This window comes from Hyla sarda, chromosome 3 (genome assembly GCF_029499605.1).
Source record: "Hyla sarda isolate aHylSar1 chromosome 3, aHylSar1.hap1, whole genome shotgun sequence".
Taxonomy (NCBI): domain Eukaryota; kingdom Metazoa; phylum Chordata; class Amphibia; order Anura; family Hylidae; genus Hyla; species Hyla sarda.
Genome location: NC_079191.1, coordinates 216,007,085 through 216,029,337, shown reverse-complemented (window position 1 = coordinate 216,029,337; position 22,253 = coordinate 216,007,085). Strand labels below are relative to the sequence as shown.

The 22,253-nt window shown below is 41.3% G+C and overlaps 1 protein-coding gene across 3 annotated transcripts in view; it reads left to right on the top strand.

Annotated features, from left to right (window-relative positions):
• The window catches only part of CNR1 (cannabinoid receptor 1), a 155,549-nt gene that overhangs the window by 34,337 nt on the left and 98,959 nt on the right, over positions 1–22,253 (top strand). For all 3 annotated transcript variants that reach the window (XM_056566084.1, XM_056566083.1, XM_056566082.1), the window contains exon 2: positions 21,047–21,126. The gene's annotated coding sequence lies outside the window, so the exon portion shown is untranslated. The remainder of the gene's footprint in view (positions 1–21,046; positions 21,127–22,253) is intronic.

Genomic DNA, 22,253 nt, shown 5'->3' with positions numbered 1-22,253 from the left:
CACAGTCGTTTTTCTAAACGTGCATGTCTCCAGGTAACCCCTTTTATTTTTAGACATTGTCAAGTCAAGGAAGTGAATCTTCTCTTTCTGAAATTCGGACATGAAATGCATCCCCACCTTGTTCCTGTTTAGTGTTGAAACAAAATCCTGAAAAACTAACCCATCACCATCCCACAAAATTAAAATGTCATCAATAAATCGGCCCCAAAAAGAAATGTTCTTAGTGTATTTTTCATTGTCCTCCATGATCGTTGTTTTTCACATGGTTTGCCTTGGCGAACGGAGTCACACTGCTAAACGTCATTCATCAAGAAAACAATCATGGCTTACTCCACAAAACTGGAAATGGGAACCATGGTGACCGACAAAGGGAAGAACATCTTGTCTTCGCGGTGACAAGGAAGCCTGAGACATGCGCCCTGCATGGCACATGTGTAAAATTTGGTTGTCAAGCGGTTCCTGGAGTGTTCCCCCATCTTCAAGACATCCTAACAATGGGAAAGAAACTTTGCATGCACTTCAGCCACTCGTACACCGCAAAGCACACCCTCCTTGAGCTGCAGCGTCAGAACGGCATCCCCCAACAGTCTGATTTGCGACGTTTCCACACGTTGGAATTCCACCCTCCATATGTTGGACCGACTATATGAACAGAGAAAATTCATCACCGATTTCTTGATGATCCAAGCAGATAGGGAGACTCCCCTATGTCACTTCAACGTCATCCAGTGGCAACTCATACGTGACACCTGCCGTTTGCTCAGGTCCTTTGAGGAAGCCACCTTATTATTCAGTCACCAGGATTACGGGATGAACGATGTCATTCCACTGCTTCATTTTCTACAACACGTGTTGGAAACGATGGCTGGTCAGGGCATTGGTGAAGTGGCACCTACATGTCATGTTCACATGAGCCCTGTGGGGGCTGAACTGGAGGAGGAGGGGAAGGGGGGCTGGAGCACAGGCAATGTGTGGCAACATGGGTGGTTCTTATATACAGCTGACATGAGAGGAGGAGCAGGAGCAGCCAGAGGAGCTAGAGGGTTATGAGGAAGACTCACCATTCGGCAGCGGGATGACTTCTGGCTCTGCACCTCATTGGACCCTCACTAACGGAACAAAGTGGGGGCCTTTTTTACACACACACTGAGAGGAAGGACAAACTGATCTACTACAGAGACATCCTACGTAGACAGTTGGCCAATGCCTATGGGCGCTATTGTCCATCCTCTCGCAAGTCTGACTCGGGGGGGCCCTCTGCGCTCACCTTCCACTGCCATGTCTGCTGGGGTGGAGTGGCAAGAGCAGTACCAGCTGCATCAGCAGCAGCCTGAGTCTACAGTCGCTGATGATTAGCTTTCTTCACCCGCATAGTAAATCAACTCATTAGCAGCAGGTAGACCTGGAGCAGGACCGGAACCAGCAGGTGGTGGCATACCATGCCAACACACCTTGAAGATCCGTTGGACTTCTGGGCAGCAAAACTTGATTTTTGGCTCCAACTATCAGAGTTTGCCCTGAAAAAGCTGTCCTGCCCAGCTACTAGTGTGCCATCAGAGCGGGTGTTTTGTGTGGCGGGGGCCATAGTAACCCCAATGAGAATTTGCCTGTCCACGAAAAATGTGGAGAGACTGACCTTTGTGAAGATGAATCAGGCATGGATCAGCCAGGATTTCCACCCACCAATGCCTGATACATCAGAGTAGATTGACCATAGTGCCACACCAACACTTCATAAATATGGATAGTACAAAACATATTTAAGGTGCTGCTCCCCAGTTACAGACATTGCTCCGTATCAGACCACAAGTAAGTATTGAGGCTATGCATTAGCTAAAACTTAACTTTTTTTTTATTAAACAAAAGGAAAGGTGTGCAAAAAACACCATGTGCCACTTACACCACCAAGTATTGATGTGATGCAAAGACCTCTGACTAAGGGCAGTTCACGCATGAAACACCTCATTACAACAAAGAAAACCAGAAATAATGTATAAATGGAAGCACACCAAAATATTCAATATTACCCAAAAATAACAATCTTTATTAGGAGCACGAAGTTTACATAGCAAAAAACAAATGTATAGACAGACACCAAAAATTAAAAACACTTAAAAAGGCCCATACTGGGCCACACCACACAGATGAGACATGATGTATGTCTCATCTGGACCAGGGCAAAAAAGTATGGCGTTCTAACCAACAATGAAAGTGATGCAGGTACGCTGAGACCCCGTCTGACCAATATCACTAAGGCTCACCATAAAGTGACAAATGCATCAAATATAAAAAAAAATATAAGTATATAGATTGGTATCACAGTGAAAATCAGAAAGTGATAACATGCAGTATCTCTGTAAATAAAGTGCCAGACAGTCAGCAAATACAGACAGATAAACAGGAGATGCCAGCAAATAATAAGGTCAGGTATGAGGCGAAACCTGCAAACAGGTTAGAACAAATATCACCCATGCGCCCAGGTCCAAAAAGCCTCCACGCGTTCCGTCACTGAGTGACTTCCTCAGGAGTGACACTGTGTGGTGTGGCCCAGTATGGGCCTTTTTAAGTGTTTTTAATTTTTGGTGTCTGTCTATACATTTGTTTTTTGCTATGTAAACTTCATGCTCCTAATAAATATTGTTATTTTTGTGTAATATTGAATATTTTGGTGTGCTTCCATTTGTACATTATTTCTGTTTTTCTTTGTTGCTTTGGTCTCAATTAATGTTGGTTAAGCACCCATGTTCATTTATACCAGCTGAGCCCCCCCTTTCTCTTCTTTTGAAACACGTCATTATGCATTCCTGTGTTTTGGTTTTTACACAATAAAGGGACCTTCTGATATCTCCATGCTGGCTCATCCTTCTTCTTTATCTGCTGTTTGGTGTTGCCGCACACCTGCCGTGCTGTGGACTGGACATGCAATTGGTGAGCTGATCTACCCCTCTCCACAAAGACCTCTAATAGGTGGAAGGGAACAACTTATGGTTCATTGTAACCGGTGGGGGTAAAAACTTCCCCTACTCCTGCATTAATTCCCTTCTTGGCAAGTGTTATTCGCCCTAAAAAGGGCGGCCCCACACAGGAACCTCTCCCTATTTCCACCTGCAAACACTGCCATTTACCAGGGTTTTTAGGCGGAAATAGGGAGAGTTTCCTGTGTGTGGCTACCCTTTTTAGGGTGAGTAACACTTGCCAAGAAGGGAATTAATAGGGCGAGAGTAGGGCCTTACAGGGGAGAATTTTTACCCCCACCTGCTACAATTGATAATACGTTGTTCCTTTTCACCTTTTAGAGGTCTTTGCATCACATCAATATTTGGTGGTGTAGGTGGCACTTGGTGTTTTTTGCACACCTTTCCTTTTTTTTATTTCAAAAAAATTTTGGGTACATATATTTTACCCTAACAATATTATTAAAAGTTAAGTTTTAAGTAATGCATATGCTCAATACTTACTTGTGCACACTAACACTTTACAAAAGAGACCGTTTTCTTCGGCCTACCTGCCTCAGCTACTATTCTGATCCTGCCTAATGCCACACATCTGATACCAAGTTCTCCTTTTTTCTACCCACCTTCGTCACCGGGTACTGGCATTGCTACCCACTGCCCCACTATGTCACCAGGTCACTATCAGGACTCCTGATGCTGCTGATGCCAGGCTGTCTCATTTTTCCCCCATATGTTCTTTTCATGCTGATGCCAGCTCCAGTCGGTCTCATACTGCCATCATATGTTCTCCTCATACTGATGCCTACTCCAGGCTGTCTCATTATGCTACCATATGTTCTCCTCATGCTGATGCCAGCTCCAGGCTGTCTCATTCTGCCACCATATGTTCTTCTCATGTTGCAGCCAACTCCAGGCTGTGTCATTTAGCCACTATGTGGTCTCCTCATGCGGCCACTAACTCCAGGCTGTGTCATTAAGCCACTATATGGTCTCCTCATTCAGCCGCCAACTCCACGCTGTGTCATTCAGCCACTAATTGGTCTCCCCATGCTGCCTCCACCTCCATGCTGTGTCATTCAGCCACTATATGGTCTCCTCATGCTGCCACCAACTACAGGCTGTGTCATTCAGCCACTATATGGTCTCCTCATGTTGCCACCAACTACAGGCTGTGTCATTCAACCACTACCGGTATATGGTCTCCTCATGCTGCCTCCAACTCCAGGCTGTGTCATTCAGCCACTATATGGTCTCCTCATACTGATGCCACCTCCAGGCTCTGTCATTGTGCCGCTCTGCGACAGTGATTCTAATAGCGACGCCTCTAATCTGCATGTCATACTGAATAACAGTATTATTTCACTAACCCAGCACACTCCCTATGCATGTTACATCAAGGCACTGTGTTCTACACCTCTGTTGAGGCTCTCTGTAGGCCAGAAATAGCCATTTTTAATAGCGATTTGCCGCGGATAAATTCGGACCAAAAACATTTTGTTGGAAAATCACATTTTAAAAAAATGTGCTCATCTCTAGTAAACACCCATTAGACTCTGGGCACTTAAGGAAACAATAGGAATTGGAGCACAAACTCAATAGACAGGTGCATGAAACAATAAAATGAAAGCGATTATAGTGGGGCAATTTGTGTTTATTACTTTAGTGTCTATTGTGAATATTATAGTACCCAGGACAGTGTGGGAGAGTGTATAAGAAAACGAAATGTAAATGCTGCCCTACACTATAAAACAGTTATAACTTACAATCAGAGTTATTATAATGCAGTGTATTTACTATACAAAGTGGATTAAGTATGCATACAAACTGGAACATGGTGGTGAAAAAAATAAAACATGCTCTAAGGCTTTGGTCACATCTGCACTAGAAGCTTCTTGAGGAGTCTTCATATTTGATGGGAAGAATAATGCTGAATACAAGTGCTATGCTTGTTAAAACAACACACGCAATGAAAGAACCCTAGTGGATCCCATTATACATCAATGGCATCTGTTTCAAAAGCCTTTTATGTAAGCCTAAGAGTAATCTTATAGTACAAAATATTAAGCCACATTATTACAGTCCACAATATGGCATACTTAACCAATAATTTTCAGATACACTAGTTCTAAAATTATCTTCAGTTGAGCTGTGAAAACAGAAAATGCCTAGAAATAGTTTTTCTCTTTAAAATATCTAACTAAAATTTGAGGTACTTAGGTTTAAAAAAAAATAAAAACAGGTGATAAAAATATAAATTTTAATAATCCATCCCCACATTTACAAGATTTGTAATAATGTAATATGTTAACTTGTGATAACATTTGATCTTCTTGCCCTAAAAGAAAATTGTTGGACTAATAGCTGAATTGTTCTCCTGTTTTAGCAGTAATAAAATATTAAAAAAAGACCTATTTAAAGTATAATTATGTAAGAGGAAAGTACTGCTTTGAGTTCTCATTTTTCCTTTATTTCTCTCTCACTGTTTGAAGTAAAATGAAATGGTTTTGACATTATTGATCCTTTGGAACAACAATACTTCAAATTCTCAGAATAGCCCCCCCCCCCCCCCCCAAAAAAAAAAAAAATAAATAAATAAATAAATAAATCAAGAAACAAAAGTCTCACTTGGAAAAAAAAAGACCCCTATAGTCTCAAAATTATAGTCATGTATGAGTAAATTATGTTATCTTCTTAAGGAGATCTAAGAAACTAAGGAAAGACAATTAAGTTAAACACAAAAAGAACTTAATTAAAAAAAACTAATAATTTCTGAGAAAGCATTACTATCAGACAATATTGAGAGTGAATAGATAAGGTTAAAGGATGTAGCTTATATGTATACCATTTCAAAAGCCTAAACAACTAGCACATCATGAATAAAAAATAGAGGCGTAGAAATGAACTAGGGAGTTTGCAAAGGGTATCGAAGTGGGTAAGATATCATCTGCGCCTTCTTACTCAAATCCCCTGAAGGACCACAGGTTGCGAAAATCTGAAAAAGGAAGTGCAGGATTTGCTTTGGCTACCCATTGTGACAAATCTGGCAATTCAGCAAATAGCTAATGTTTAAGAAGAAGCAATCTGGCGGCTGAAAGGAGATGAATTAAAGATGGGACCCGCAATCTAAGAAAGGAAGTAAAGACAGAAAATAGAGCAATATCGGAGTAATACAGTATGAAAGAATGGCAAATTTAGTAACATTTATACAATATGTCAGATCACCATTGTTGGACCTTTGAACAAGTCTTGAAGACATGTAGAAAGGTAATTCTAGCTTTTAGACACCTGGAACTAATGTATCAGGCAGTGATATTCTGTCTTGTATTAGCGAGTTATGTCTTATAATTACTTTGTTGGATATATACATATCTAGATATCTTAGATATCTTGAGAGGGGGTAGCCCAAAAGTCTTTACCAGAGGATCATCAAATGTTACATTAAGATCTATTTTCCACTAAGGAAGGTAAGGGGGGGGGGGGTGAAGATAGCAGAAGAATCCATAATCTATTGAACTGAGATAGGTATAGAAGGGGTCAGGACTTGGCAACTAGTTCCCTGAACCAAGTGAGAGGTTGTAATGTAGAGCTTCAAGGTGGTACCCAAAGTGCTATCATCTAGGGCACAACCATTCTCATCTAGGAGGTCTGAGTCTTCAAAGGAAAACTGGTACGTAATGTTGTCAGTGCCATGACTGAAATGTCCCTAACTTGGATCAAACAAATAGGTGCTGGGGGTCATCCGAAAGACCTAAGCAAAAACATGCCCCAAGGTAAGCCCTGGTCATTGGACACAATTCACTCTTTATGATTTCTGCAGGCATGGGGAAAAGAGACAAAGTTCTTAGTGGATAAGGGGAAAGATTATCTTCTCTGTCTACCCATAATTTATGTGATAGGTTGGGAATCCAGATCAGTACTCTAGCAAAGTAAATGGCTTGATGGCATTTTTGTGAAATTTGCCAAACAGGCTAATATATATATATATATATATATATATATATATATATATATATATATATATATATATATATATATATATATATATATATATATATATATATATTTATAGACAAACGACAAAAATAACAACAAACTCATCTGCAGCAAATGCCTGATAAATAGAGGAAGTTCACACTACTAATATGTTTATTATCACAGTCTGCCTTGACATATTTCACCACTCTCGGTGGCTTTGTCAAGAGGCAGCCATAGCCTGCTTGGTTTTAAGTTATACTGAACATTTCCCTCAACACTATATATTAATCTCCTTTCTTCCTCCTGCTTTGCCACATGATGCTGGCATATCAGGCTCATATTTAACATGACAGGTTCCCTTTAGGCTATACAGAGGTAGATTAGTCCCTGTGTGCTTATACCATAGAGCTGTGGGTACTCAAAATGATGCTCTGTGATGCCTTTGTATGATTCCATTATAGAGAGATATTTTTTCTCCAGTTGCGGTGCTTTAGGAGGAGAATTGCTTTCTAGGGAGGATGATACAATTTCTTTTGTTGGATGCATATAGAATCCAAAAGTAAAAACACATTTGTGCGGGTCTGTATGAAATTGCAGAGGTAACGTATAGCCTTATAAACTACAGATTGTGGGCGATGTATTGTGGATACTTACCACTAAAAGGCTGTATGGAACCATAATACAGCAGTGTGCATTAGAAGATAATAAGTCATTTAATTCACTGTATAAAATGTACATCCAATGCTGTTTACTGTAGGATTGCTATCACTTTGGATAAGTCGTAGAATAAATGAACATTCTTCTGGCTATTCTATTTATCACAGATACAATCCATTTCCCGTCTCAATACCTAATGGTTTGTGGTTTATTATGGCTGTCATTGTCAATAATGAGCATGGGGTCCTTGAATTTGATTTCTTAACCTCATGTAATATCTTAAGAGATTCAAGAAAAGGGTACATCGATCTTAACTTCCATTCTCTTCACAAATGTGAGATAATTTGATTTGTTTTTACTTCACATTTTGCCACTTATTTCTTGAATCATCGCTTTCATTTAGTTGCATCTGGAAGGGATAGAGACTATGTCAGTGATGAAAGCATGGAATTCACAAGCCATTGATGAAAACAAGTGAAAAATTAACAACATGATACAATCTTACATGAGGGCTTGTAATGGTAATAACATATGGCAGTAATAAATTGAATGCTATATGAGGGTCAAAAGTTCCATTAAATAAGTAGAGAGTCATGTATCACAACTGCCCCCAGCAACAAATTGTCCTTCTTTCAAATTTTCCAACGTGGATAGAAAATAGAAAAAAATGGTTGCTAAAGGTAACAATGTCACATTTGCTGTGAAACATGGGACCCATAGTGGTTTAGGAGCATATAATAAACATTATCAGTAAGAGAGAAAGTTATAGTCGACAATCACCAATAGAGCAAATAGGAGTCTATAATGGTGGACAGGGCTGGATTTATATATAAGCATAGTATATGAAGAGAAAATATTTCATATGTAACAGTATATTCTAATTAGATACTCACTGTACTATAAGGCTATGTTCACATACAGTTTTAGTTAGCCTTATTATTAACCTTATTTTTAGCCATTGTTTGTGTCAACACAGTTTTTTGGGAAAACTTTTAAACTTGAGTAATGATATAAGACATGTAGCACCTATATATGTGTGTGTGTGTGTGTGTGTGTGTATATATATATATATATATATATATATATATATATATATATCCTGTACTGTCCTTCTGCACACAACAGTCTGCATAAACATAGAGAGATTTTTTTTCTACACAGCATTCCTAGTCCTAGGCTTACCCAGAGTAGATTAGTTTGGGTGAAATGTATGGAATTAGAGAGTATGTAGCACATACACTTCACCCTGGATATATGGGTCACCCTAACAAGGGTGACCCATATATCTATGGAACCTAGACCCTTACCTAATCTGACCCTTGGATAGTTTAAGGTGTCTAAATTGCAAAGGAGAAGTAAAGGGCATGATCTGTAATCAAGTCTCCAAATAGAGGAAATACATTTGCAAATGTATCTCCTTAAATACAAAAGAAATAACAAACGTGTTTCCAACTTGTCTCCTGTTGACAAGTTGAAGACAAGTTTGTTATTTCTTTTGTATTTCTTTTGTATTTAGCACACTTTATTCTCCTCTCTGTAAGGGAACAGCTTGCATTTTTGTACACTTTAAATGTCTATTTTGTGATAAAAGAGATAAGCTTCTGATTTATATTGGTGGGGATTACATTCTGGATCCCTGAATTTTCACTCAGTTTTTTGCCACATTCTGTATGATGATATATTCTTCTGTGATTCTAAATTGACCAGGGTATTTAGGTAAAGTGTTAGGGCTGCAAAGTCAGTCTGTGCCCCTTACTGAAACAAAACCCAGCTACAACTCTGTGTCACCAGCCGTTTCATTGATACACACACACACACAAACAGGCAACGATTTACTAAAGTCCAACCAACTTTTTTCTCAGTTTATGTGCCTAAATTTTTGTCGCACCATCCTTGCGACTATTTCTGTGCCCAAATTTTACGCCGCACAACCTGCACTTTTGAAAACAATCGGAGTGTTTTTTTATAACTCTGAAATGGGCGTGGTTAAACCAAAATTGGGCGTGTTCCCGACAAAAAGCAGAAAATACTTGGAGTACTTCAAAAATCACTCCAGAAAAAGTGTGAGTTTGGCTCACAGAATAACTGACAGCCAAGAGGAAGAGTGAAAATCAAAAAATTGAGTGATTTGTAATAAGGGACTGTTTACAAAAAAACATGCGACAGAAACAAAAAAAAAACTAAATGTGTGACAGAATAGTAAATAAGTATGAAAAAAAAAGACGAGTGATACTGAAATCACTCCACAATAAACACTCCACTCTTAGTAAATCAGGGCCACTGTGTTAGTCACTACACAGGTTACCTATTCAGTCCAGAATTATATACAAAATCCTCACTCACACTCACAAAGCTCTCCACAGTGCTGCACCTCCCTACATATCCTCCCTTAAATCCCTATCTCCCATTCACTACGTCCTCTTCACTTTGCTAATGATCTAAAACTAACATTTTCTATAATTTGAACCTCTCACTTCCATCTCTAAGACTTTGCCTGTGCTGCACCAGTTCTCTGGAATACAATACCAATAAAAGGGTGGCCCCACACAGGAAACTCTTTCTAATTCCACCTATACAGTGTCCATTTTAGGACATCGTCAGTCGTCAGCCAAAACAATGTCCTCCGTCAGGCAAAACAGCGTCCCACCTCTTCCCTCGGACAAATAGCCGTCAGTCGCAACTCCGTCCTCTGTCAGGCAAAACAGCATCCCGCCTTGGACCAATCGCCATCTGTCGTCAGCTGCAACTCCGTCCTCCTTCAGGCAAAACAGCATCCCGCCTCCTCACTTGGACCAACCGCCATCAGTCATCAACCGCAACTCCATCCTCCGTGAGGCGAAACGGCATCCCACCTCCCTCACACCAATCGCTGTCATCCTTCAGCCACAACTCCCTCATCCGAAAGTCCCTCATCCAAAACGCTGTCATGCCTCAGACGATTCTCCCTCAGCCGTAACTTCCTGCTGCATAGCAGAGCCGACGCTGCACAGCACTGTATAGCATAGCTGACAATGAATAACATGTACAGCAGAACCCGTATAGCAGAGAGCCGACACTGACTCAGCTCTGCTACACGGCAGGAAGGTATTTCGTCTGAGGGATGACAGAGTTTTGGATGCAAGACTTTAGGATGACAAAGGATGGAGGAGGGAGTTGCGGCTAACGCCTAACGGAGATTGGTCCGAGGGAGTAGGCGGGATGCTGTTTTGTCTGATGGAGGACGGAGGTACCGCTGACGACTGACGATGTCCTAAAATGGACACCATATACCTAAAAACCCTGGGAAATGGCAGTTTTTGTAGGGGGTAATAGGGAGAGGTTCCTGTGTGGGTCCGCCCTTTTTAGGGGGCGAGTAACACTTGCCAAGAAGGGAATTAATAATATGAGTGTAGGGCCTTAAAGGGGAAGTTTTTACCCCCACCGGTTACAATGGACCATATGTTGTTCCCTTCCACCTTTTAGAGGTCTTTGCATGACATCAATACTTGGTGGGGTAGGTGGCACATGGTGTTTTTGCACACCTTTCCTTTTATTTGATTTTAAAAAAAATTGGGGTACATATATTTTATCCTAAGAGTATTATTAAAAGTTAAGTTATAAGTAATGCATATCCTCAATACTTACTTGTGGTCTGATGCAGAGGAATGTCTGTAACTGTGGACCAGCATCTTAAGTATGTTTTGCACTATCCATATTTGTGAAGTGTTGGTGTGGCACCATGGTCAATCTACTCTGATGCATCAGGCATTGGTGGGTGGAAATCCTAGCTTGTCCATGCTTGATTCATATTTACAAATGTCAGTCTCTGCACATTTTTCGTGGACAGGCGAGTTCTCCTTGGGGTTAATATGGCCCCTGCCGCACTAAACACCCGCTCTGATGGCACACTACTGGCCAGGCTTTTCCAGGGCAAACTCTGCTAGTTGGGGCCACAAATCAATTTTGGCTGCCCAGAAGTCCAGCGGATCTTCAAGGTGTGTTGACATGGTCATATCAAGGTATGCCACCACCTGCTGGTTCAGGTCCTGCTCCAGGTCTACCTGCTGCTGATGAGTTGCTTCACTATGCGGCTGAAGAAAGTTACTCATCAACAACTGTAGAGTCAGGTGGCTGTTGATGGAGCTGGTACTGCTCCTGCCACCCCACCCCTCCCCAGGAGCCATGGCAGTGGAAGGTGAGCGCAGAGGGCCCCCCGAGTCAGATGTGTGAGAGGATGGACTATGGCGCAGATAGACATCAGCCAACTGAGGATGTAGGATGTCTATGTCGTAGGTCAGTTTGTCCTCCCTCTCAGTGGGTGTAAAAAAGGCCCACATTTTGTGGCGGTAGTGAGGGTCCATTAAGGTGGAGAGCCAAAAGTCATCCCGCTGCCGAATGGTGACAATTCGGTGGTCACTATGCAAGCAAGTGAGCATGCATTGTGCCATTTGTGCCAGTGACTCGGAGGGACTCCCTGCCTCTATCTCCACTGCATACTGCCATGGTGTGTCTGGGTCCTCTGTCTCGCCTTCCTCATAACCCTCTAGCTCCTCTAGCTGCTCCTGCTCCTCCTCTTCTGTCAGATGACTAGAAAAAACGCTCAACTAAAACCTAAACTGTGTTCCACTGTGTCCCTCCCCCTCCTCCTCCTCCTCCTCCAGTTCAGCCCCCACAGGGCTCATGTGGCTGTGAGATCTAGGTGCCACGTCTCCAGTGCCCTGACTAGCCATTGATTCCAACACGTGTTGTAGTAAATGAAGCAGTGGAATGATGTTGTTCATCCCGTAATCCTGGCGACTAACTTATAATGTGGCTTCCTGAAAGGGCCTGAACAAACGAGGTATGAGCTGCCACTGGTTGACATTCAAGTAACATAGGGGAGTCCCCCTATCCGCTTGGATCATCAAGAAATTGGTGATGGCTTTTCTTTGTTTCTATAGTCGGTCCAACATCTGTAGGGTGGAATTCCAACATGTGGAAACGTCGCAAATCAAACTATGTTGGGGGATGCCGTTCTGATGCTGCAGCTCAAGGAGGGTGGGCTTTGCGATGTACCAATGGCTGAAGTGCATGCAATGTTTCCTTTCCATTGTTAGGATGTTTTGCAGATGGGGGACCACTTCAGGAACTGCTTGACAACCAGATTGAACACGTGGGCCATTCAGGGTGCATGGCTCAGGCTGCCTTATAGCAGCACAGACAACATGTTCTTCCCGTTGTCGGTCACCATGGTTCCCATTGCCAGTTTTCGTGGAGTAAGCCATGATTCGATTTCTTCATGAATGATTTTTAGCAGTCCCTCCCCTGTGTGACTCCGTTCACCAAGGCAAATCATGTGAAGAACAGTGTGACACCGCCGTGCCCTGCACACATGGTATGCGGGAGGGGCACTGAGACTTGTCCGTGCAGTGGAGGCGGAGGACACAGTGGAGGATGAGGAGGCAGAGTCGCACACTGTCACAGGACCAACGGCCTGAGAGCATGGAATTGGAAGCGGCGTGACCTGTCCAAGTTGCTGGTGTGGCTGTGCAGGAAACGCATTCACCCAGTGGGCTGTAAAGGTAATGTATTGTCCCTGACCGTAGTTACAACTCCACACGTCGGCACTGCCGAGCACTTTGGTACACACTGACATACTCAAGGACTGGCCCACCTTCTGTTCCACAAAATTGTGCAGGGCTGGTACTCAGTTTCTGCGCTGTTGGATGAGTGGGCGCACACTGTTGTCTCTTGGACATTGCTTCTGTCGAAGGAAAAGCTGGAGGAGCAGGAGAATCTGGAGCGACAGAAGATGGGTATGACACACAGCTCCCTTTGGCTGAGGTGGTGGAGCTTTGGCTGGCTAAAACAGCAAGCAGGTGGTCTACCCCCGACACGTTTGGCCCCAGACTTTCCCCTTCTGCCACCATGCTAACTGCCAACCATGCTACCACCTTGCTGGCTCAGCTGCTGCCTCGGGCAACCTGCGGGCAACCTGCAACCCTCTTCTCCTGATGATGATGAAGCCCCTTCTGCACCTGGCTCCCAAGTGCGATCGGCTTTATCATCATCGAGTTGTTTCTCCACTTCACTGATGTCCTCCTCAGGTTCCTCAACAGTGTCTGTTTCAGTAGCATGAACACTTGCAACACCACTTCCCACGCCACTCTCCTCAATACTACTTGCCAGCCTAGCGGAGGAATCGGCGGATGTCTCTTCCATTTCTTGGCTGGGCAGTAACTGCTGACTGTCCTCTATTAGATGGTCCTCACTAAACAGTGGCGCTGAAACCACTGCATAAGATACTTCTGTGGTGGAGGAAACAACATAGGACCGAGGCAATGGGAGGACAGGGACTGCTCCCTGGCCATGCCAAATGAGGGATGTGTCTGAAGAACCCACTGACTCTTAACTGGGGGTGTCAGATGTAACATGTGATGAAGTAGTTGACCGTGTTAACCAATCGATGACGGCAGATGGGTTGCTGGTCGAGACACGACCGCTAGCTGATACCGGGAGCTCAGGCCTCTCCTGCTGCCACTTGCCCCTAGTCTGCTGCGACCTCTGCCTGATGAATTTAGGCCTCTGCCACTCCGCTATGTACATCCTGGCACTTCTCTGCCTGACATACTTATGTGTATAGGGAGTACAATATGCTCCACTATGCTTAAAACAGTAGTTGTCTACAACACCAGCTGGTGTGTACTTTTGCCTGGTCTTTCATAGTATCTAGGCCCTTAAGACTTTAACAGGAACAAAATGGTACACCATTTAGATGTATGTATGTGGTATGCGCTTATGAGGGGAGGACAATGCACTCCAGTATGCTTAAAACAGTATTTGTCTACAACATCAGCAAGTTTGTACTTTTGCCTGGCCTTTCACAGTATGTAGGCACTTAAGACTTTAGCAGGAACAAAATGGTACACCACTTAATAGAGGACAATATTCTTTTAGTGCTCTGCTCAGCCTAACTGGCTGGCTACTATGAGCTTTTCAGTTGTTGTACACACCATGCTGCAGCACACAGTCGCTGTGCACTACACCCAAAATTGCACTCTCTTTCTCAAGCTCACTCCCTTCCCTATCAGTGCTTCTAGGCTGGCTTTGGGCTTGAGGTGAATCGCTGCTGTAAAAAAGCTTTTCTGTGCAACACACTGCTCTATGTCCCTCTCTCTCTGCAATAGAACGCTGATGTGACTGGGAGTTGAATCGCTGCTGTAAAAAAAAATTTGTGTGCAACACACAGCACTGTCTGTCCTTCTCTCTCTGCAATAAAAGGCTGAAGTGACTGGCCTAAGATGGCTGACGATTATATAGGGCCGTGACATCACAGGGGTGGCTGGCTGCATGTGATTCAGGGTCATCCCGCCGACCCTTGTTCCCGCCTTCCCATGTCCTGACGTGTGGATCCGCCATTTTAGATGCCCCAGAGCCTGGAACGCAATAAATGGAGTTTAATGAAGTGATTTGCGCGATCGAATCGCGGCAATATTCACATTCGTTACAAATCAAATTTTTCCTGAAATTTGTAACGAATTCGGATTCGTCAGATTTAATTCATTCATCGCTAATTGTATCAATAAAGCACTTTGTGCCTTTTGTCTCAACCCATCCCTGATAGTTTGTAAGCTCTCGCAAGCAAGGCCCTCACTCCTCTGGTTTGAATATTTAGTGTGTAATATTGTTTTGTTTGATACTTGTCTTTATTTGTTCCCCCAAAATTGTAAAGTGCAGTGGAATCTTTAGGCTTTATAAAAATAAACAAATAATTATAATTATCAGAGCTGTATTAGACCTACTAAGTAGTTCCCGATAATAAGCACAGATCTCGTAGCTTGGAGCTTGTTTAATGAGCTTTACACAGCTCATCCATTTTACAGGTAAGATAAGGGCCTTTCCTTCCATCATTCATCAGTTGTATATCCCCAAGAACAGCGGGAGATGCGAGGCCAGCGAACCAGGATTTTTTAGCAGGATGAATAAGACAATGAATAAGCATTTGCTTGCTTGTTGGCTGATAGCTAACCCTTGAACACATTATTAGTCCTATGTGCTATCATAAAATGCTGGACATCTTACCCCAAGCCATAACTGAAGTATTGATACAAATATAGCATTTACATTCTGCTGCTAGGCATGGTCAGTATCATTCATCTCCCATTTCTCCACTAAAACAATTGTATTTTATTGCAGTGTTATCTTGGGTCTGCTTACTGCAGACTCCAGACCTTGTCTTACTTGTTCACAATCTCTTCAGGAAGCTTCAAATAAATTATAACACTGGCAAAGCAATTCTAACTGACTTGACTTCTACTGTGCACCAAGGAGCATAATGGAGTTTTTAACACAACTGTTGTTTGTTTGTTTTTTGTATTTTTTGTATGCACAAATGCAAAATGATTTATTGGATACAGGAATTGAATTAAGAAGGAGGGGACTCCTGTAGTTTTCAGTTATACGTCTCTCAGTAGGCTCCATGCCTGCTTTTCACTTACAAAATAAGAACAAATGCACAAACTACATGAAAAGCCTAACTTAGATTGTTTTGATTATTGTTATCAATTACTCTTATGTAAACATTAAAGTCCCCTATCTCTTGGAGTCTTATTTTCCTTAGACTGGGTTCACACACAATATTTTGGTCAATATTTTTATCAGTATTATTAGCCAAAACCAGGAATGGAAACAATACAGAGAAAACTGAAATATTTGTGTTCTGGACCCACTTTGGTTTTTGGCTAAAATTACTGACCAAAATATAGTGTGTGAATCCAGCCTTAGTCTTATTCCTCATCAGTTGCCATTAATGCCAGAAGTCCCCTTATTCCTAAAAATATATTTCACTATCATTTTACTGTTAATGGTTCTAACCTTTTAGTTATTACTGCTATTGAATATTAACTTTAATGCTTAGAGTAAGAAAGTAAATTCCCAGGGTTGTTGGATAGTTTTCAGTCCTTCTGTTCCTTGGGACAAGTGGCCATCAGTTTTCCCAACATGTTTGTGGAAGGACAACTGCTGTAACATATTTACGGAGTCAATGTACAATTGCTACAGTATCAATAACAGCTCTGAATTCCTCTGTATCATTTTGGCTAAGTTTGATTTTATGAAGGGAGCAACAGAGTCAGAGACAATGAACAGCTTGTGCTGAAGATATCGCCTGTAAGACTGGTGGTAGTAGTTTTTATATGTACTGTATCGAGTGCAGGAATGGGGCATAGTTTGTACTGCTCTTCAAACTTTTAGAATAATAATAAAATAAACGTTGACATTATTTTGTTTTTCTCAATAGTCTGGACAGAGGCATTGTGATAACTGTTTAATATTGGGGTCATGGATAGACATAAGATTGAGGAAGAGTTAGTTATCCAAGAAAAAGATGCCTTATGTCTTCAGAGTACTTATGTTTTTCTAGATGCTGACAGAACATAAGGGGAGATTCATCAAAACCTGTGCTGAGGAAAAGTTAACCAATTGCCCATACCAACCAATCAGATGGCTTCTTTTATTTTTCAGAGGCCTTTTACAAAAATGTAAGAAACAATCTGATTGGTTGCTGTGGGCAACTGGTCGACATTTCCTCTGCACAGGTTTGATCCCCCCATTGTGCCTTCTTACTCCGGTGAAAAACATTTTTATTTTTAAATCAACGGGTGCCGGAAAGCTAAACAGATTTGTAAATTAGAACAGAAATAGGTAGCCAGTGGTACGATGAAAAAAATTGTTTATTCGGATCCCATAAAACCGTATGCAAGCGGGACTCAGCCAGGCAACCAACAACTAATATTCAGCGTTGCCTGGCTGAGTCCCGCTTGCATACGGTTTTATGTGATCCGAATAAACAACTTTTTTCATCGTACCACTGGCTACCTATTTCTGTTCTATTGCCTATGCTGGAGTCTGCAGCCGTGTTGGGTGTCCTGAGAGCTGACCTTCTCTACTTTAGATTTGTAAATTACTTCCAGTATTTATCAGCTGCTGTGTGCTCCAAAAGAAGTTATTTTCTGTCTGACCACAGTGCTCTCTGTTGACACCTCTGTCTGTCTCAGGAACTGTCAAGAGCATGGTAGGTTTGCTATGGGGATTTGCTCCTGCTCTTGACAGTTCCTGAGACGGACACAGGTGTCAGAAGAGATCACTGTGGTCAGACAGAAAATAAATTCATAAAGATAAGAACTTCCTGTGTAGTATACAGCAGCTGATAAGTACTGGAAGGATTAAGATTTTTAAATAGAAGTAATTTACAAATATGTTTAACGTTCTGGCACCAGTTGATTTAAAAAAAAATTCACCAGAGTACCCTTTTAAATTACAATATATTCAACATGAACCATTTTAATTTGAGACCATCATGAAATGTAAAAATCATGAAATCATGAGGATCATGAAATGTAAAAATTTTCAGCTTTTAGCAGATCTTTTTGACTGTTGTATGCAGGGACTTAGTTTATTTGTATTAGTTATTTATGAAATAAATCCCCATTAGCCTTGCAGTATCAGCAATACAGTTGACAATTGCAAAACATCACCCAATATATGACAGAGGAACAAGTAGTCCAGCGCAGTTCTAAAGCTTAAATTCTGTAGTTTTGTTAGTCACACAGACATACATCAGGACAGGTGCATAAAAGGTGATGCATTTTGGGTATTAAATACACCCTTAGTCATGTATGGCTATGGGACTGTAACGGCTGTGGTTAGGTGGATGCACTGACCTGTGAGGATGATGGCGTGGGCCGTACCAGGGAGCAGATTCTAAGGTGCCGCTGGTTTTCACCAGAGCTATAACCGAGGTATAACGTGGCACAGGAAGGATGAGACACAGACGTAGTCAGGACAGGCAGGAGGTCAGGAAAGGCGGCAATGAAGCAGGGTCAGGTCACGTAGCAGGAGGCCAGAAGGCAGGCACAGGAGCAAGGTCAGTATTCGTAGCAAGGGATCATTTACATGGCAAGACAAGACACAAATATACGCTTTCTCTTGGCAACTAGGGCACACAGATCCGGCAGCGAGCTGCAGGAAGTGCCGGAACTAAAGAGGGACTGTTTCTGCAAAGCACCAATTATTGGTGCACTGGCTCTTTAAATTTAGAAGAGTCAGCGCACACGCACCCTAGGAGGCAACGGCAGGGTAGGGCAGGAGTAGAACAGAACGGGGCTTGCAAGCGAGTGGGCCCCGCAATGGATAGAGGGAAATGGCCGGAGGAGGCAACGGAAGGTGAGCGACAGTCCGGGATTCGCATGTGGGCACATCCCGCAATGCGAACCGTGGCACTGCCAGGGACAGAGGGAGTGCTCCTGACCGGAGTGCCCGTCCGGAGCGTGGGCTGTGACAGTGACTAAACAAATTACAAAGATATTAAGTGCAAAAACTGTGCTGGACTACTTGTTTCTCTGACTTACTTGCATTACAATAGTTATCTCTTCCTAATCATCATTTTACTTCCTTTGGAATGTCATTTTGGGGTTTTCAGAATATTTTCAACATACAATGGTTGTCCTGGAACCTGTTAATATTGTAACTTGAGGGATCATAGTATTATGCTATTTTTTTTTTTTTTTACTGAAATTAATAACAATTTACGATAGTTTTATTTAATTTTTTTAACATGGCAATTGTTAAAAATACAGTAGATAAGAAATGGATGAATGATCATTAACATTATCCTGCTAGTGAAGCAATTGTCATTAGGGAACACCATGGTCATGAGTGGATGTACGTGGTCTATGACCATGTTTAGCTAGGTGGTAGGTGTCAAAGTTACATCAATATGAATGCTGAGGCCAAAGAACACATATGTTCTTCCTACAATGCATCCTTATACCATTTCTTTCCCAGGTAAGCAAGGAACATACAACTAGCCATGATGTAAAACATAATGGGAAGATTTATCAAAACCTGTCCAGAGGAAAAGTTGCTGAGTTTCCCATTGCAATTAATCAGATTGCTTCTTTCATTTTTAACAAGGCATTTGCAAATTGAAATAAGCCATCTGATTGGTTGCAACTCAGCAACTTTTCCTCTAGACAGGTTTTGATTAATCTCCCCCAATGTGATTCATCAGACCAGGTCATCTACCCTACTTCCTTTGCTCCATGATTCAGTTTTGATACCCATTTTCCATTGTGGGCACATTGGACAGGGGAAGGTATGTGTTCTTTGACCAGTCGGCAGCTATAACACCAAAAAGAGAACCATACCACAAATTAAACAGAAAAATAATAGAATGTACAAAATCAACTTTATTAATACAATTTAGTAATAAAAAATAGATATTAAAATTAAAACAAAAATGGATAGGCACTAGTGGACATACAAAGATATAGGACAATGGTAGGACCCAAATACATCAAAATATACAAGTATAAGGAGTAAATGCCACAGTAGCTGGTAGGATTACAAGAGTAATGCCTGCCGAAAGTATACAATAAAGGGTGCCAAACCATACCTACACCGAACCCCAACGATCGTTTCGTTATTATGCCGCTTCTTTAGGGGGCGTGACGCCCCCTGAAGAAGCGGCATAATAGCGAAACGATCGTTGGGGTTCAGGTGCAGGTATGGTTTGGCACCCTTTATTGTATACTTTTGGCAGGCATTACTCTTGTATCCTACCAGCTACTGTGGCATTTACTCCTTATACTTGTATATTTTGATGTATTTGGGTCCTACCATTGTCCTATATCTTTGTATGTCCACTAGTGCCTATCCATTTTTGTTTTAATTTTAATATCTATTTTTTATTACTAAATTGTATTAATAAAGTTGATTTTGTACATTCTATTACTTTTCTGTTTAATTTGTGGTATGGTTCTCTTTTTGGTGTTATAATTACAAATACATACCTTTACCTACTACATATGTAGGGTTATATATATTTTTGGTGACAGTCGGCAGCTATGCAGCCCCATATCAACCATCATTAAAGGGGTATTCCAGGAAAAAGCTTTTTTTATATATCAACTGGCTCCAGAAAGTTAAACAGCTTTGTAAATTACTTCTATTAAAAAATCTTAATCTTTCAGTACTTATGAGCTTCTGAAGTTAAGGTTGTTCTTTTCTGTCTAAATCCTCTCTGATGTCACCTGTCTCGGGAAATGCCCAGTTTAGAAGCAAATCCCCATAGCAAACCTCTTCTAAACTGGGCGTTTCCCAAGACAGGTGTCATCAGAGAAGATTTAGACAGAAAAGAACAACCTTAACTTTAGAAGCTCATAAGTACTGAAAGGATTGAGATTTTTTTATAGAAGTAATTTACAAATCTGTTCAACTTTCTGGAGCCAGTTGTGAATGTTCACTTGCCACCAATATTCCACCCCTCAAAATTTTCGTTATCACAAGAGAAAAACATTTTCTTCATTTTACCTGCCAGTGTTATTACTGTTATTGCTGACCGGTTGTATTTACTCAAGTATTTTTTTTTTTTTTTTTATGTATTTATCTTTTCATGTTATATTGTAAGCATTTTTAAGCATTTTGATTTTCTTTGTTTCTAGATTGAAATTTACACATTACATATATCTGGATTACCTTGGAAACTGATCGTTCAACATGGGAGTTCCCTTCTGATATTAAGGTAACTCGCAGTAACCTGCATTTGATATGTAACTGGTATTTCTATTTATACAATCAATACTGACAAATTCATGCCATTTTGTAGCTGTACTATATTCTTTCTTTAAAGAGATTTTATCACCTGAATTTGATATATTGATTCATAATATGTAATATATCCATGCTAGCGTAATGTGATCATACCTAGCTTACTATGAAAGTGTTCGCAGATACTTGCTGAATCTACACAAATATATTAAGAAATAGCTTTAGCAGCAATTCCTTTATGTACTATAGTGTCCTCTAGCAGATACACAAAGCAAAGCTAGAGGGAATTTTTAATCCTCCACCATAATTCAGCAGATATGTCAGCAGAAGCTTGCTGTGAATGGTCATAGGCACCCTGCTCCAGACGTAACACTGCCAAATACAGGTATGTGTTATACACACATAGTATTGCTTCTAAAATGCCTTGTGTAGAGGAAAATAATTGTAACCTCTCAAGGGTTTTTGAACGTAGACAAATATAGAGGCTGTTGTTCGCCTCTGCGCTGCAGTTAAAAACGGAGTAGGCATTTGGTGTAACCGAAAATCCATGTGATTTATCCCCACAGTTTTAAAATGTAAAACCAATGTTACCAGGGGAACACTTTTTTCCCCATTGCTGTAGTTACTTTTACATCAACTGTACATATGATACAATTAACTTACTACCTTTCAAATTTCCTACACCAGAGATTCCATCCTTTTTCTCCAGTCTTGTTCAGCAGCGACATGTTCTGATATGTGACATGTCCACCTGTACTGGCTGCCATGACAAACCTCTCGTCTTATTGCAAAAATGTCAGATATATTTTGTAGAAAGACTTCCCCTCGTACTGTCTCTGACATTGTAGCTAACTGGGATGAGGACATGTCCAGAGGAAAAGTTGCTGAGTTGCCCATAGCAACAAATCAACTCGCTTCTTTTATCTTTAACAAGGCCTCTGCAAAATGAGAGAAGCAATTGGATTGGTTGCTAAGGGCAACTGGACAACTTTTCCTTTGCACAGGTTGTGATAAATCTCCCCATTGATCCTCAACAATTCATTGTCAATTTGTTCCAAATTCATTCCTATTAGTCCAATTTTAATTTTCCTAGCATTCAAT